The 14,298-nt window shown below is 41.9% G+C and overlaps 1 protein-coding gene across 2 annotated transcripts in view; it reads left to right on the forward strand.

Annotated features, from left to right (window-relative positions):
* The window catches only part of STAC (SH3 and cysteine rich domain), a 291,976-nt gene that overhangs the window by 159,193 nt on the left and 118,485 nt on the right, over positions 1-14,298 (forward strand). Inside the window, exon 3 of one of the 2 annotated variants that reach the window (XM_038174436.2) lies at positions 1,843-1,903. The exons of the other annotated variant lie outside the window; for it this stretch is intronic. The gene's annotated coding sequence lies outside the window, so the exon portion shown is untranslated. The remainder of the gene's footprint in view (positions 1-1,842; positions 1,904-14,298) is intronic. 2 annotated transcript variants of the gene reach the window in all.

The following is a 14,298-nucleotide window of genomic DNA, read 5'->3' on the forward strand; positions in this document are numbered from 1 at the left end:
AGGGAGGCGGTAGGGCACATTTTTGGCCATGCCCTCCGGTTTATGTCTTGTTGTCTCCCTGAGTTTGGGTGTACAGAGAGGCTCCATTGGTAAATAAGTTTTTGTTTCTGTCCAAATGCTCTGTGATGGACAGAACAGAGAAGAGTCACTTTATGAAAGCTTTTTTTTTTAAAGAGAAATAACTTGGTGTGAGGGGGGGTGAAAAGGGGAAGAGGGTATGGAGAGAAAAAGAGAGTAGCTGTGTCATGTTGTCGATGGAAGGAAGACAGGGACACTCAATATGAGTGATCAGCAAGCTTCATTTTATTGCCCGAATAGCCTAACTTTTATAGTGAACTTAACAGGGGCGGACAGTGTTTCACACAAGATTATTGGTCAAAAGCACCCAGACAAACAACCACAAGAAAACAACCCCACCTGCAAGAAAAGAACCCCCCTTGTGATTAGCAGTCACATAGACCTTGTCCTTGAGGCCAGCTGCTGGTAACAATATTTTTCTGAGTTCCTTAATTGGGCGATGTGGGAGTCATTGCCGTGGGAGCTTCTCACAGTTACTCTGGTAGCTTGGTTTGCTCAGCTACAGCAGGCCATGAGATTTTCTAAGGCCTACTCCTGGTTGCTTAAGGCAAGCTCAGATTGAACAATTGTTCCACGGGCACATGTCCACGTCCTGTATGCCAATTCCCAACAGCGTCATATGGCCTAATATAGACTAAATAACATAGTAACTAAGTAACAGTTGATACTAACTTTGAATTTTCAGTTAAATTTTCTTTGACATTCTTTTGTTGCTTATAGGTTTCTTTAATAATGTTCTGCTAATATTTATCTTCTGTTTTGGCTTGGATAATTTACTACTTTCCCCATCACATTTTCACATTGAATTCTGATACACATAAGCTAAAATTGCTTTCTATTTGGGTGTAGTAAGCAAATACCTCTCTAGTTGCTGTTGTGAATTTAAATAAATCATGTTCAAAACACATTTCCATATAAACCTAGGAACATTGAAGTGGAAGAGACCTTGAGAACTAATCTGGTCCAACCTCCGGCTCAAAGTGTAATCAGTAGGTGCCCTTTTTGCTTCATTAAAAAAATTGCATTAATGAAGGACAAGTGGATGAGTTTTTAGCCACCATACTTTGAGACCATGCATTAACCAATTTGTACAGGATGGAATTATCTTGTGAGTTTTGCTGGCATGGTATGAGTTGGTCACTGCTGGCAACTTGGCTATAGTCATAAATTTATGTTGTCAGCTCTCTTTACAGCCATCAAGCTGCTCTCATAGGAGCAGCAATTAACATATTTGTGGGGCCTGTTCAGGTTCTTCCTCCTCACTGCCCTATTCTTTCTCTGTTGATTTTTATATAAATAAAGAGGACATGACATTTTCCTAGGGACCTTCATGCCATGCTTTTCATACCTAGGAAGTAAGGGAGAAGCTTCAAGTATGACCATATTGTTGGTAGGCACAGAAGGACAACTGAAGAAGTTGCTAACATCTCCTCATCCAAAAGGGTCACTTCTCTCTGCCTAGCATTCTGAGAGAAAGTCATAAGTTAGACATAAAACAACTCAACATACAGCATGTGCCACCCACCTCAGGCCAAAGGCCTTTTTGACGTCCTGAGGCTGGAATGTTACAGCATTGAATACAGACATGTTACGCCTCCATTAAGTCACTTTGCTTGTACCATGGTTAGATTAGGGCATACACACATTGTGAATGCCCAGCAGCAAGTGCTAGAAGTCTATCTAGAAATGCCTTCTGAGAAGCTATGAGTGTGACTGCAGCAAACTTCATTCTTGTTCCTAATATCAATTTCATTTATATTGCAGCATATCCTAAGATACAGATGTCTCCAAGGACTGTGAATACACTACAAGGAACAGAGAGCTGGTATGCTGCTAATAAGTTTCGTGTCAAGAGGAGACTCTTACTAGACTTGTGTTAAAAACTCGATATGTTTGGAGGAGGGAGAGGGGAGTAGAAAAAACTCTGGGGCTGCAAAGCTGCTGCTTTGCAAACCATTTTGATACTTTTTGCTGCAGTTTCTTTGCAATGCCACTTTCTCTCTCCAAACTCCCTTCCACATAGAATGTGGGAACCATAAGTCAGAAAGATGGGTTTCATACCATTTTACATTCTTTAATTAGCTGGATCTCCAGCGTGCAGTCAGCAGGATCTTTTTTTTTCCCTGTAACAGAGTAAGATGAAAAGTAAGAGAAGCTCTTTCTCTGAAGAGAGATGCCCTTTATCTAAATAAAAAGTTTTTAAAACATGGAGAAGTACCCTTGGCACCAGAATACCATCTTCTCTTTCCCTCATTTAGTGTTTTCCATTTTGAATCAATAAGGCTATGAACAACCTAATGTCACTTTGAAATTGTCCCAGACCATGTAGGGAGTTTGGACCAGATGACATCCAATGGTCTCTTGCAGCCTAAATTAGTCTATTATTCTAAAACAAAATAAACATACAGAATTCTTAATTCTATCTAGTAGTGAGAAGTAGATACTTTCCTTTCTTTTCTTTTAGCTTTATGTTACTGCAAAAGATTAATGTTTATCCCAAAATTTTGGATACCTAGAAGTTTTTTTTCAAGGTCTAGGAGACACAAATTGTTCTAGGTACAATTCTAGAATTCAGTGCAAGTAAAACCTTTTGAAGCCTGGCATTGTTGTGTTGTATCCAAGGGTATTTGACATCAAGAACAAGATTCTAGGGAAAGTACGTTTTTGGAAATGTATGGTAGGTGTTGATTCTAGCTCTTCATGGAAGCTACCTGAACCAGTCTGATCTACTGGGTTACATCCCTGCCTATGGCAGAGGGGTTGAAAGTAGATGATCTTTAAGGTCCCTTCCAACCCATGCCACTCTATGATGCTATGGAATTCCCGTACTTTGCAGAGGGGCAGGCTGGCAAACAGGAAACTTGGACTGTAAGCATGCTGGCTTCTTTTCCCCAACCATTTTCATCAGGTGATGTGAGTTTCAGAGGAATAAGTAAATCTATTTGTATATTTGAGTTTGTGGGATTTGAATTATAAGTAGACTTCTAAGTGCATTTCTCTGGAATGTACTTTCAGTTGTTCTGACAGATGGAGAGTAGCTGAGGGGATGTTCTAGTGGATATAATTAGATTTAATAGGGCATGATAAAGAAACAGGAAATATGGAAAGAATATTGGAAAAATCTTATTATATATTTGATACATTATAACACATTAGAGAATTTAAAGCTTACATTGGTGTTTGAAGAAACAACAAAGAGAGGTAGAGATTGAAGCAGAAAGACAGCAAACTGCTGAGATAACATTATGCAAGTGGCCTGAAAAGGCGTGTTCAAAGTACGTATAATAAAATAAAACTGTCTTGGTTGACTCACTCTTTTATTGGCTACTGGGAAGAAGTGGGACTTTACAGGTGTTCAAAATCATGCTGAGAAGTATTGGAATCCAGTCCTCCAACCACCTCCAGAGCTGGCTAACACTTCCCAGATTACCTCAGCCTGCCTCTGTGTTGGCATCTTATCTGCAGTGAGTAATACTGATTTAGTATCAACAACAACAACAAAGGAACAGTGTTAAAAATTAAGATAATTCTCAGCAAGATTGCAGGTTAAATTGTCTGGAAAGGAAAATGTTCATCAAGCTTTTCAGAGGCTGCCTTAACTACTATGTTTTCTGTATTGCTTCTAAACAGGAAAAGTAGTTACTGTATGTATATGTGTATGCATCTTATGCTATTTCCAGGAAATGTGACTTGTCTTCCTTCCTTTTATTTCCTACAGAAGTTGAGGAAATGTTTCTGGCATGACTGTTTTCCATAAATGTATTTTTTCTTTTTCCGAGATACTGGCTTCAGAAAACCTCTACATCACCTTCTCCTATACCTAATATTTGTGGGAAGGAGTCATGCATCTTGAAGGATGTAATTTCAAAAAGCATATCGGCTTATTGAGAGCAAGATACTTTCAGTATCAGTAAGATACTTTCTCTTCAGCACTTTCTTATTCAGCACCTGGTCTGAAGGCCGTAGACGGGTCCCTATCCTTTAGGGGAAAAAGGATCCTGGGCCAGGAGCTGGCGGGGCTCATTGATAGGGCTTTAAACTAGGTAAGAAGGGGGATGGGGGTGAAGCAAGGATTGTTGGAGCTGTGCCAGGGGGAACAATAGCAAGGCCAGGGAATAAGGTAATGGCCCAGCTGAAGTGCATCTACACCAATGCACACAGCATGGGTAACACAGGAGGAGCTGGAAGCCATCGTGCAGTGGGCAGGCTACAACTTGGTTGCCATCACAGAGACGTGGTGGGACCAGTCTCATGACTGGAGTGCTGCGATGCCTGGCTATAGGCTCTTCAGAAGGGACAGGCAGCACAGAAGGGGTGGCGGTGTGGCTCTCTATATTAGAGAGTCTTTCGATGTTGTAGAACTCAAGGCTAGGAATGACAAGATCGAGTCCCTTTGGGTTAGGATCAGCAGGGACAACAAGGCTAGTGTCCTGGTCAGGGTCTGCTATAGACCGCCGAACCAGGATGAGGAGACGGATGAGGAGTTCTACAGGCAGCTGACAGAAGTTGTGAAATCTTCAGCACTTGTACTCATGGGGGACTTCAACTTCCCTGACATATCCTGGAAGCACAACGCAGCCCACAGAAAGCAGTCTAGGAGGTTTCTGGAGAAAGTGGAAGACAGCTTCCTGACGCAGCTGATTAGTGAACCTACCAGGGGTGGTGCCCCGCTAGACCTTCTCTTCACAAACAGAGAAGGACTGGTGGAGGATGTGATTGTCGGGAGCTGTCTTGGGCAGAGTGACCACGAAATGGTGGAGTTCACTATTCTTGGCGAGGCCAGGAAGGGAACCAATAAAACCACTGTATTGGATTTTCGGAGGCCTGACTTTGGGCTGCTCAGGACACTAGTTGGTGGAATCCCTTGGGAGGCGGTTCTGAAGGGCAGAGGAGTCCAGGAAGGCTGGGCGCTCTTCAAGAGGCAAATCTTAATGGCGCAGGAGCGGTCTGTTCCCATGTGCCCAAAGATGAGCCAGCGGGGAAGAAGACCAGCCTGGCTCAACAGAGAACTGTGGCTTGAGCTTAGGAGAAAAAAGAGGGTTTATAATCTTTGGAAAAGTGGGCAGGCCACTAGGGAGGACTGTAAGGATGTAGCGAGGCTGTGCAGGGACAAAATTAGGAAGGCCAAAGCTCATCTGGAGCTCAATCTGGCTACTGCCGTTAAAGATAACAAAAAACGCTTTTGTAAATACATCAACACAAAAAGGAGGACTAAGGAGAATCTCCATCCTTTACTGGATGCGGGGGGAAACTTAGTTACAAGAGATGAGGAAAAGGCGGAGGTGCTCAATGCCTTCTTTGCCTCAGTCTTTAGCGGCAATACCGGTTGTTCTCTGGATACCCAGTACCCTGAGCTGGTGGAAGGGGATGGGGAGCAGGATGTGGCCCTCACCATCCATGAAGAACTGGTTGGTGACCTGCTACGGCACTTGGATGTGCACAAGTCGATGGGGCTGGATGGGATCCACCCAAGGGTACTGAGAGAACTAGCAGAGGAGCTGGCCAAGCCCCTATCCATCATTTATCAGCAGTCCTGGCTATCGGGGGAGGTCCCAGCTGACTGGCGGCTAGCGAATGTGACGCCCATCTACAAGAAGGGCCGGAGGGCTGACCCGGGGAACTACAGGCCGGTCAGTTTGACCTCAGTACCAGGGAAGCTCATGGAGCAGATCCTCTTGGGACTCATCATGCGGCACTTGAAGGGCAAGCAGGCGATCAGGCCCAGTCAGCATGGGTTTATGGAAGGCGGGTCCTGCTTGACGAACCTGATCTCCTTCTATGACAAAGTGACGCGCTGGGTGGACGAGGGAAAGGCTGTGGATGTGGTCTACCTTGACTTCAGCAAGGCTTTTGACACCGTCTCCCACAGCATTCTCCTCAAGAAACTGGCTGCTCTTGGCTTGGACTGGCACACGCTTTGTTGGGTTAGAAACTGGCTGGATAGCCGGGCCCAAAGAGTTGTGGTAAATGGAGCCAAGTCCAGTTGGAGGCCAGTCACTAGTGGCGTCCCCCAGGGCTCGGTGCTGGGGCCGGTCCTCTTTAACATCTTCATCAATGATCTGGATGAGGGCATTGAGTGCACCCTCAGTAAGTTTGCTGATGACACCAAGTTAGGTGCGTGTGTCGATCTGCTCGAGGGTAGGAAGGCTCTGCAGGAGGATCTGGATAGGCTGCACCGATGGGCTGAGGTCAACTGCATGAAGTTTAACAAGGCCAAGTGCCGGGTCCTGCACCTGGGGCGCAATAACCCCAAGCAGAGCTACAGGCTGGGAGATGAGTGGTTGGAGAGCTGCCAGGCAGAGAAGGACCTGGGAGTGATGGTGGACAGTCGGCTGAATATGAGCCAGCAGTGTGCTCAGGTGGCCAAGAAGGCCAACTGCATCCTGGCTTGTATAAGAAGCAGTGTGACCAGCAGGGCTGGGGACGTGATTGTCCCCCTGTACTCGGCTCTGGTGAGGCCGCACCTCGAGTACTGTGTTCAGTTTTGGGCCCCTCGCTACAAGAAGGACATCAAGGTGCTTGAGCGGGTCCAAAGAAGGGCGACGAAGCTGGTGAGGGGTCTGGAGAACAAGTCCTACGAGGAGCAGCTGAAGGAGCTGGGCTTGTTCAGCCTGGAGAAGAGGAGGCTCAGGGGCGACCTTATCGCTCTCTACAGATACCTTAAAGGAGGCTGTAGTGAGGTGGGGGTTGGCCTGTTCTCCTACGTGCCTGGTGACAGGACGAGGGGGAATGGGCTAAAGTTGCGCCAGGGGAGTTTTAGGCTGGATGTTAGGAAGAACTTCTTTACCGAAAGGGTTGTTAGGCACTGGAACAGGCTGCCCAGGGAGGTGGTGGAGTCATCATCCCTGGAAGTCTTCAAAAGACATTTAGATGTAGAGCTTAGGGATATGGTTTAGTGGGGACTGTTAGCGTTAGGTTAGAGGTTGGACTCGATGATCTTGAGGTCTCTTCCAACCTAGAAATTCTGTGATTCTGTGATTCTTCCTGTTACATGTTATTTCTTTGGAAGTTCATCTGAACTCCTCTTCTGCTTGTGATCCTCCTGCTGTTGGATGATGACAGAACCATGTATATTGCCAAAAAATTTTAATACATGGTACGTCATCTATCTAGAATTTATATGTTCTAAAGTCACTGTCATTCTTTATTTAAATATAATGTGAAATCATAGCTTTTTTGCAAGCTATGAAATACTACCCACACCTTTTTCAATATCAAGGATGTAGTATGAGTCACTGTTTCATTTAATTCAGCCAGTGACAGCTGTTCATGCAGCCTTAAAGCAAGCAGAGTAATGTTACACAGTCCTTGAACAAAGTGCATTGTAGTATACATTACAGAAAGCCTCTAGCATGACTGGGCAACTATCTAGAAGGGCTTCGTTTGGGAAGTGGAAGAGAAGCACCAGTTAAATGGCAGGGGTTGTTCAGCTTTATTACTATAGCAAGGTGATTTGGTTGAGTACCCAGAGACTAGAGTTTAAAAAGAATTTACAAAAAGTTGTTGGGTGATGTTCTGTTTAAACCCACTTTTCCTTGAAACTGTTTTTGTTGCACAAAATATTTTCCGGACCACATGCCTTTTCTTTTTATCATTGCAACTGGATGCGTTTGGTGCTGTGGAGGTAGTGATATTATGAGGAGATCTGGGAGGAAGTTAAGGGGAAGCAGGGACTACTTTGTTACTCTGCATTTAGCGTTGTCCGTGTTGCCTATGAGCAGGTAGTACTTGGGCATGACTGTTGTTCATGCTCAGTCTCCTGCAGCAAATAAGATATCACAGGCATTAGCTTCAGCCTCACAGAAGCTCAGGTGCCACTCTGCGGCCTTCAGGGAAGCCATGAGACTGACAGTGACTGAGGAAAAAGAGACCAGGTGTATGTCTATAGATGGGATCCTGAGGGACATGCAGGTATATCCCAAATGCATTGCAGGTGGCAATATGAGGGCACAGGTATACATGTGATTTCAGCAGACAAGAGGGTAATGTTCTTACTGCTTTTTAGTGAAGAAATAAGAAGATACAATGGGACATTGAGCAGGACTGATGAGGTCAAAGTTTCTCAGTCTCTGACTTTGCCCTGTTGTTTTTTTCACAGCTGAGGTATCCTCACTGGTTTGGTGGAGTGAAATGTGTATTTATACTGCCTTAGTTAGCCAAAATCTCTACATCACTGAAGAAAATACACATTAAATTACAGAGGTCATTGGGATTGCTGTGGATGCAGTTTTACATAACTACTAAAGAAAATAATTGTGTTTGGGTAACGTCCCAAGCAGTGAACTACTGGCTCAAGATGGGTGGGAGATTTGTTGATAATGGCTAAAATCCCTTGCAATGTGTATGTGTTATTTATAATCAAAACTTTTTAAACCCCACAAATTGAAATATTTGGCTGCCTGGAGGATGGTTCTGCTGAAAACACAGATTGTGTGATACAAAGTTCTGTTTCATCAGATTTATGATTATCAAGTGTAGGAAAATCTACTTTGCTCAGAATTCACCATAAGTTATTTTGTCATAGCCTTTCATTTGAAAGAGAAAAATGCTCTTAAATGATTAGGCTGGTGGGCCCGTGTATATATGCATGTCTGAGGAAAGCATCTCTCTTTTTGTATGAGTTTTTTTGGCCCAGGTCAGTTAATTGAGTGGTCTATTTCTATTACTGAAAACACAGGATATAACTCCAGTGTAGCTGAACTTTATTATAGCTTTTTGTGAACTTTTCTTTGGTTAAGCAAGTGGCTGAGATTAAGCTTGCTTCATTTTACACCAAGCAGGCATCCTTCTATGTGTTTTAAAGCTGCATAGCCAATCAACATTGATCAACAATAGTCTTCAATATCTTTACTAATGATCTGGACAAGGGGATTGAGTGCACCCTCAGTAAGTTTGCAGATGACAGCAAGTTGGGAGTGAGAGTTGATCTGCCATAGAGGGTAGGAAGGCTCAACAGATAGATTTGGATAGGCTGAACAGACGGGCTGAGGCCAACTGTATGAGGTTCAACAAGGCTAAGTGCCAGGTCCTGTACTTGGGGCACAACAACCCCATGCAATGCTACAGGCTGGGGGAAGAGTGGCTGGAAAGCTACCCAGAAGAAAGGGACCTGAGGGTATTGGTTGATAGCTGGCTGAATATGAGGCAGCAGTGTACTCAGGTGGCCAAGAAGGCCAACAGCATCCTGGCTTGTATCAGAAACTGCGTGGCCAGCAGGACTAGGGACGAGATTGTCCCTCTGTACTCAGCTCTGGTGAGGTCACACCTTGAGTACTGTGTTCAGTTTTGGGCCCCTCACTACCAGAATGACATCGAGGTGCTGGAGCTTCTCCCAAGCACCAAGTGATAAGACGAGGGGAAATGACCTCAAGTTATGCCAGGGTAGTTTTAAGTTGGTTATTAGGAATTTTTTCTTCACTGAATGTGTTGTGGACTATTGGAACAGGCTGCCCATGGAAGTAGTTGAGTCACTATCCCTAGAGGTCTTCAAAAAACGTGTAGATGTAGAGCTTATTGACATGGTTTAATGGTGGACTTGGCAATTATGGAGGTCTTTTCCTAAGTGATTCTATGATTGTATGAATATTAAAAAAAAAAATATTTCAGGTGAATTTTACTGACTGCCCTAACACAGATTAATGTATAAAAAAAATTTCCCATCAAGAAAGTCATGTCATTTGCTTGTATCATTTTTGCTGGCTGAATCCATAGGTGCTAGTTATGCACATCATGATTCTGCTGGCTGAGCACTACATATAATTGCTTCCCAGTCTATTTAAAGCCTAAAACAGTCAGTTTATCACAGACTTGCTAATTACATTGTTCATTCTAACCAGGCTGATAGACTGAAGAAGGTATACGTGCAGTCTTACGCCTGGGGCCTATACCACACAGTAGAAATGTTCTACTGAAAATGTATTGATGGTACATGGTATGGAACAAACTCAGCATTATATGTGTAGACTGGAAAACCATCACAAAAGCTGCATATACGCCAGGCCTGGATTCATTGTTTTTTGTTCTTTTCAGCAGAGCTTTTGTATAAATCTTTCCTCCTTCCTTTCCCACCCCCGAATAACACTGAGTTTTTCCACTCCACAAATATTCCTTTCCACCTCCACTTTCCTCCCCTCCCCAGCTCCCAGTGCTGTGGATAGAACTGAAATTATCCTTGCTATTTTTATTTGATAACTTAATCTGCAATACATAGCACCTTATTTGACAAAACATCACATTTGTGCACAAGCGTACTGAGTGATACCAGCAGAGATCTGAAAATAGTGTGTGCTTGCTAACATTTCTATTAATTGTTAAAATCCCTTCCTGTTACTCTCCTACCACCTACGTTATTTATTAAGATAAAATCCTCTGGAGTCTGAAACTCAGAAGTAATCCCTTAGTATATTTTTATGCTGGCTTCCTGTGCTAATTTCAAATGAAGAACAAAACAGAACAAAACAAAACAAAAGCAAAAACAGAAAAGAGGTTTCTATTACAGGTTGGAGTACCAGCATAATTAACTTTATGCCTCATTCTTTCACTTTATTTTCCTCTCCTTATTTAGATACAGAAAGCTCTGAGTTTTGGCTCACGTGCAATTTGTAGATTTCTATTTATTTTGCATTCTTGCAATTCAGAATATCTCATATCCCCTTCTCCTTGCAGGACTGACTTTGGTACTGCTGAATTAAAAGCAGGAAATGGGCTGTGTAGATGCTTCCACTATTCTGTCCCAGGCTTACAGGAGAGGAATAGAAGAGTGAGATTTTTGGAAAGTTGCTCCAAATCTCCAATCTCAAGGCTAACCTTGGCTCCCTGAGGAGTCAGAGCTGCTCTTAGATTGTATTAATTCCTGCTGTAGAGACATAGTCCCAGTCAGTCTTGGTTCTGCCATAGGTATGAGGAATTCCTCTCCACCCCTGAGCATGATGCAAGCCCAAGTAGAAAGAGCAGAGGGAGGCTCAGATTTGGCTTCACTGTATGTTTGGTGTTTTCCCCTCCAGATGTTTCTATAATGATGCAAAACTCTTCCAAAACTGTATTTTACCTCTGATCTGTGCTTAGAATCTTAAAAATCTAACAAGTGTACTTGTTCTATATTTTAACTGTTTGTTTTTTTTGTTACCTTTCTGTGAAGGAAGGATGCTATCTTATGATAATTCTGCAAAAGATGAATTTTATAAGGATTCAGGATGAAGGCTGGAAAATGTTTTGCAGTTTAATTGAAGGATTAGAAATGGAGAGCTCCGGTCCAAGTGGCCCAATTTTACTTAGGGACCTGTTTACATAAGCTGAGACATTTGCAGTGTAAAATCACAATAAACATACTTTTTTTTTAAGTATCCAAATGAAAAAGTGACAGCATCCAAAGTCTTGTACTAGACATTCCAGCAACAAGCTTGGAAACAGTAACTTAACTCAGCCCTAATAAAGAACTGCCATGCAATTAGAGTCATCTTATGAAGATCAAACTGCTCTGCCCTCTGGGAAACACCACTTTTATCTCATTAAGGATTCTTGCCACTTTACAATTAATAAAACGCAAATGTTTCACCTCTGTTGCAGATAGAAGATAGCTTGAGAGGAATATTCGCAGTCATGTTGCCAGACAAAGGCTCACCTGCATCCAGAGGGATGTTGATAGCACTGAGCTACCAGGACCTGCCCTGGATACAAGGAATTATGTGACTGGCTTCCACCATGGAGATTTAAACCTCTGTGGCAGGACTGAAATGAAAGCAACTATAATTAGAAGAGGTTGTTTTGTCCTACAAAGAGTTTTAATTCAGAAATGTGTTTTGTGACTATTTTATCTATAGTACTCTGTCTCCTTTTCACAACATTTTGACTTCCTTTGTGATAGAAAGCACTTTAAAAAATGTACAATGTGTTTTTAAAACCCTCATGTAGTGTAAAGAGATGAGCATGGACTTTGATACTAAGTCCCTCAAATCAGCTAATTGCTGACACTTACCTATGTCTTTCTTTGGCATTATCATCCAAAGCAGGTCTGCACTTGTGTAATTTCACCACAGGTTTGCAATGCACAGTGTTTCAGCATAGCATAGGACTGGACTTGATCTATGCTGCTGACAGTACAGATACTTGGAGCAAGTTGCTAAATCTTGTCTTCAGCTTTTTGCTTTTCAGAAGTAATAAATCAAACCAAATGTAGTTCAGAATGGTGAAGGACTATTGCTTTTGATTTGGTAAAACCCGTTGCAAAGCATGAACTTGTTCATGCCAGATGCAAGACGCTGCTTCTGCTTATTACAGGCTGCTGTGGTGCAATATGTGAGGTGGAGTAATCATTGAGAAGGAAGAAGGAAAAGGGATATGGTTTAGTGGGGACTGTTAGCGTTAGGTCAGAGGTTGGACTCAATGATCTTGAGGTCTCTTCCAACCTAGAAATTCTGTGTGTGTGTGATCCAGGATTCAAATTCCAAGTATAATTCATAGATTGTTGTGATCTAGAACTGCTTAATGGCAACAGCCATCTTTCCAGTGATTCCTATGAGATCTAGGTGAGAATTCAGCTGCCCACTGTGAGATTTTTGAACCACTTGAATGAAAACGGTAGTCTTAAAATTAACACTAGAGATCTCTGTTTCTTATACTATTGGGTTTTTATGAAATTTTTATCCTATCATTCAAATACTCTTAAAAATGGTAAAAAGTAAATGTATTGAAGTCACCTTAATGCAAATTTAAATTGACTTTATTTCTACTCTGGGGCTTCTTCCTTTGCAATAAGTGAGAACAGAACCCATTCTATCTATTATCTCTATTAATGTACTATTATCTTTTCTCTCTACACACAAGCACAGAAATTCCTACAAGGAATGAATTTTTCTAGCAAAAATTAAATTACATAGAATTAAGAAGGTAAAGACTTCCCTGAAAACAGGATCCCAGAAAATGTGCTGAAAAAAGAAACTCCAGGAACAAGCTAGAGATAACTCAGTTTACATCAGGGCTGTATGATGTTTTTTTTTTCTCCTTTCTTTTCTCTTCCATGTCTTCAAGGTGCCTTAGGAAAATACTATTTAACAGTAAAACTGAAACTTTACATGCATAAGGCAGTATATAGTATAGTACTAAGGTTCTTGTGAAGGATGAAGATTTGATTCTCAAAACCTGTCCATTGAACAATGATCAGTCAAGTGTTTGAATATTCGTCCATCTTCCTTTTCTGGGAGAAAGGATTAAGAGCATGTAGATGGATAAAAGCAGTTCATTTTGAGATGATTTCAAGAAAGTTTATATGGTTTCCTCCTTCTTCAATTCAATCTAGTGAGCTGGTGCTTTGTTTGTTGCTAAAATATGAACTAGAACATAGAGAGAATATCTTGAAGTTTTCAGAATGCAAATAGGTGATGCAAACAGGGCAATGCTGTCCTTTAATGTGCTGGTAGATATATGATTTCTTTCCAGAGATGAGATGTGAAATGTTGCATGAAATGCATGTAAGTGAGAGCTGGGGGGGTATCATCTAACTTCCTTATGGAAACTGTAGGTTTTCTAACAGGCTTTTGTGACAATGATTGAAAAAAAAAAAAAACAAAAAAAAAAACCACTAAATGAGTGATTTGATAACTAGCACTGGGCAGAAAACAGTTTTCTAGAAAGAGCCTGGAATATAGCCTGTGATAGACATAGGCATTTTGGATGACATTTATTAGGATAATGAATGACATGATAGATACTTGACACACCAAGTGCTTATGTCTACAACCATTCATTCACTGTCTGCCAATTCACATCCTTTCTTCAGTTCATTTTGTTTGGTGCTGGCACCCAGTGTATACAAACAATGAGCATTGTGCAATGCTTCTTAGGTCTTTCATTTACGTATTAAGTAAATTGATAGTTTGTTTTGATGACCATCATAGGGCTATCTTTAGATGAAAAAACATTGTTATTTTTTAACTGGAAGTGGGACACTTAAAGGAAGCATTCCATATTTAAGTTATATAGGAGCTTAAGTAATTTAAATAAATAAGAACTATTAAGAAATAGTTCTTTCCCTTGTACGTCATTTTCTCTGGCCCTTCTGCATGTTTGTGTCCGTCCCTCAAGACACTGTACCTCCTTCTTTCTTTCTTAGTCACTTCTGCTAATTGCTAGAAATATTTATGATAAAGAAAACTGCCATTTCTCTATTTCAGTTCATCTTTTGCTTGATCCCTTAATGATGCTGTAATGTTGTGGCATCATTGT

The sequence above is a fragment of the Anas platyrhynchos genome, chromosome 2 (genome assembly GCF_047663525.1).
Source record: "Anas platyrhynchos isolate ZD024472 breed Pekin duck chromosome 2, IASCAAS_PekinDuck_T2T, whole genome shotgun sequence".
Classification (NCBI taxonomy): domain Eukaryota; kingdom Metazoa; phylum Chordata; class Aves; order Anseriformes; family Anatidae; genus Anas; species Anas platyrhynchos.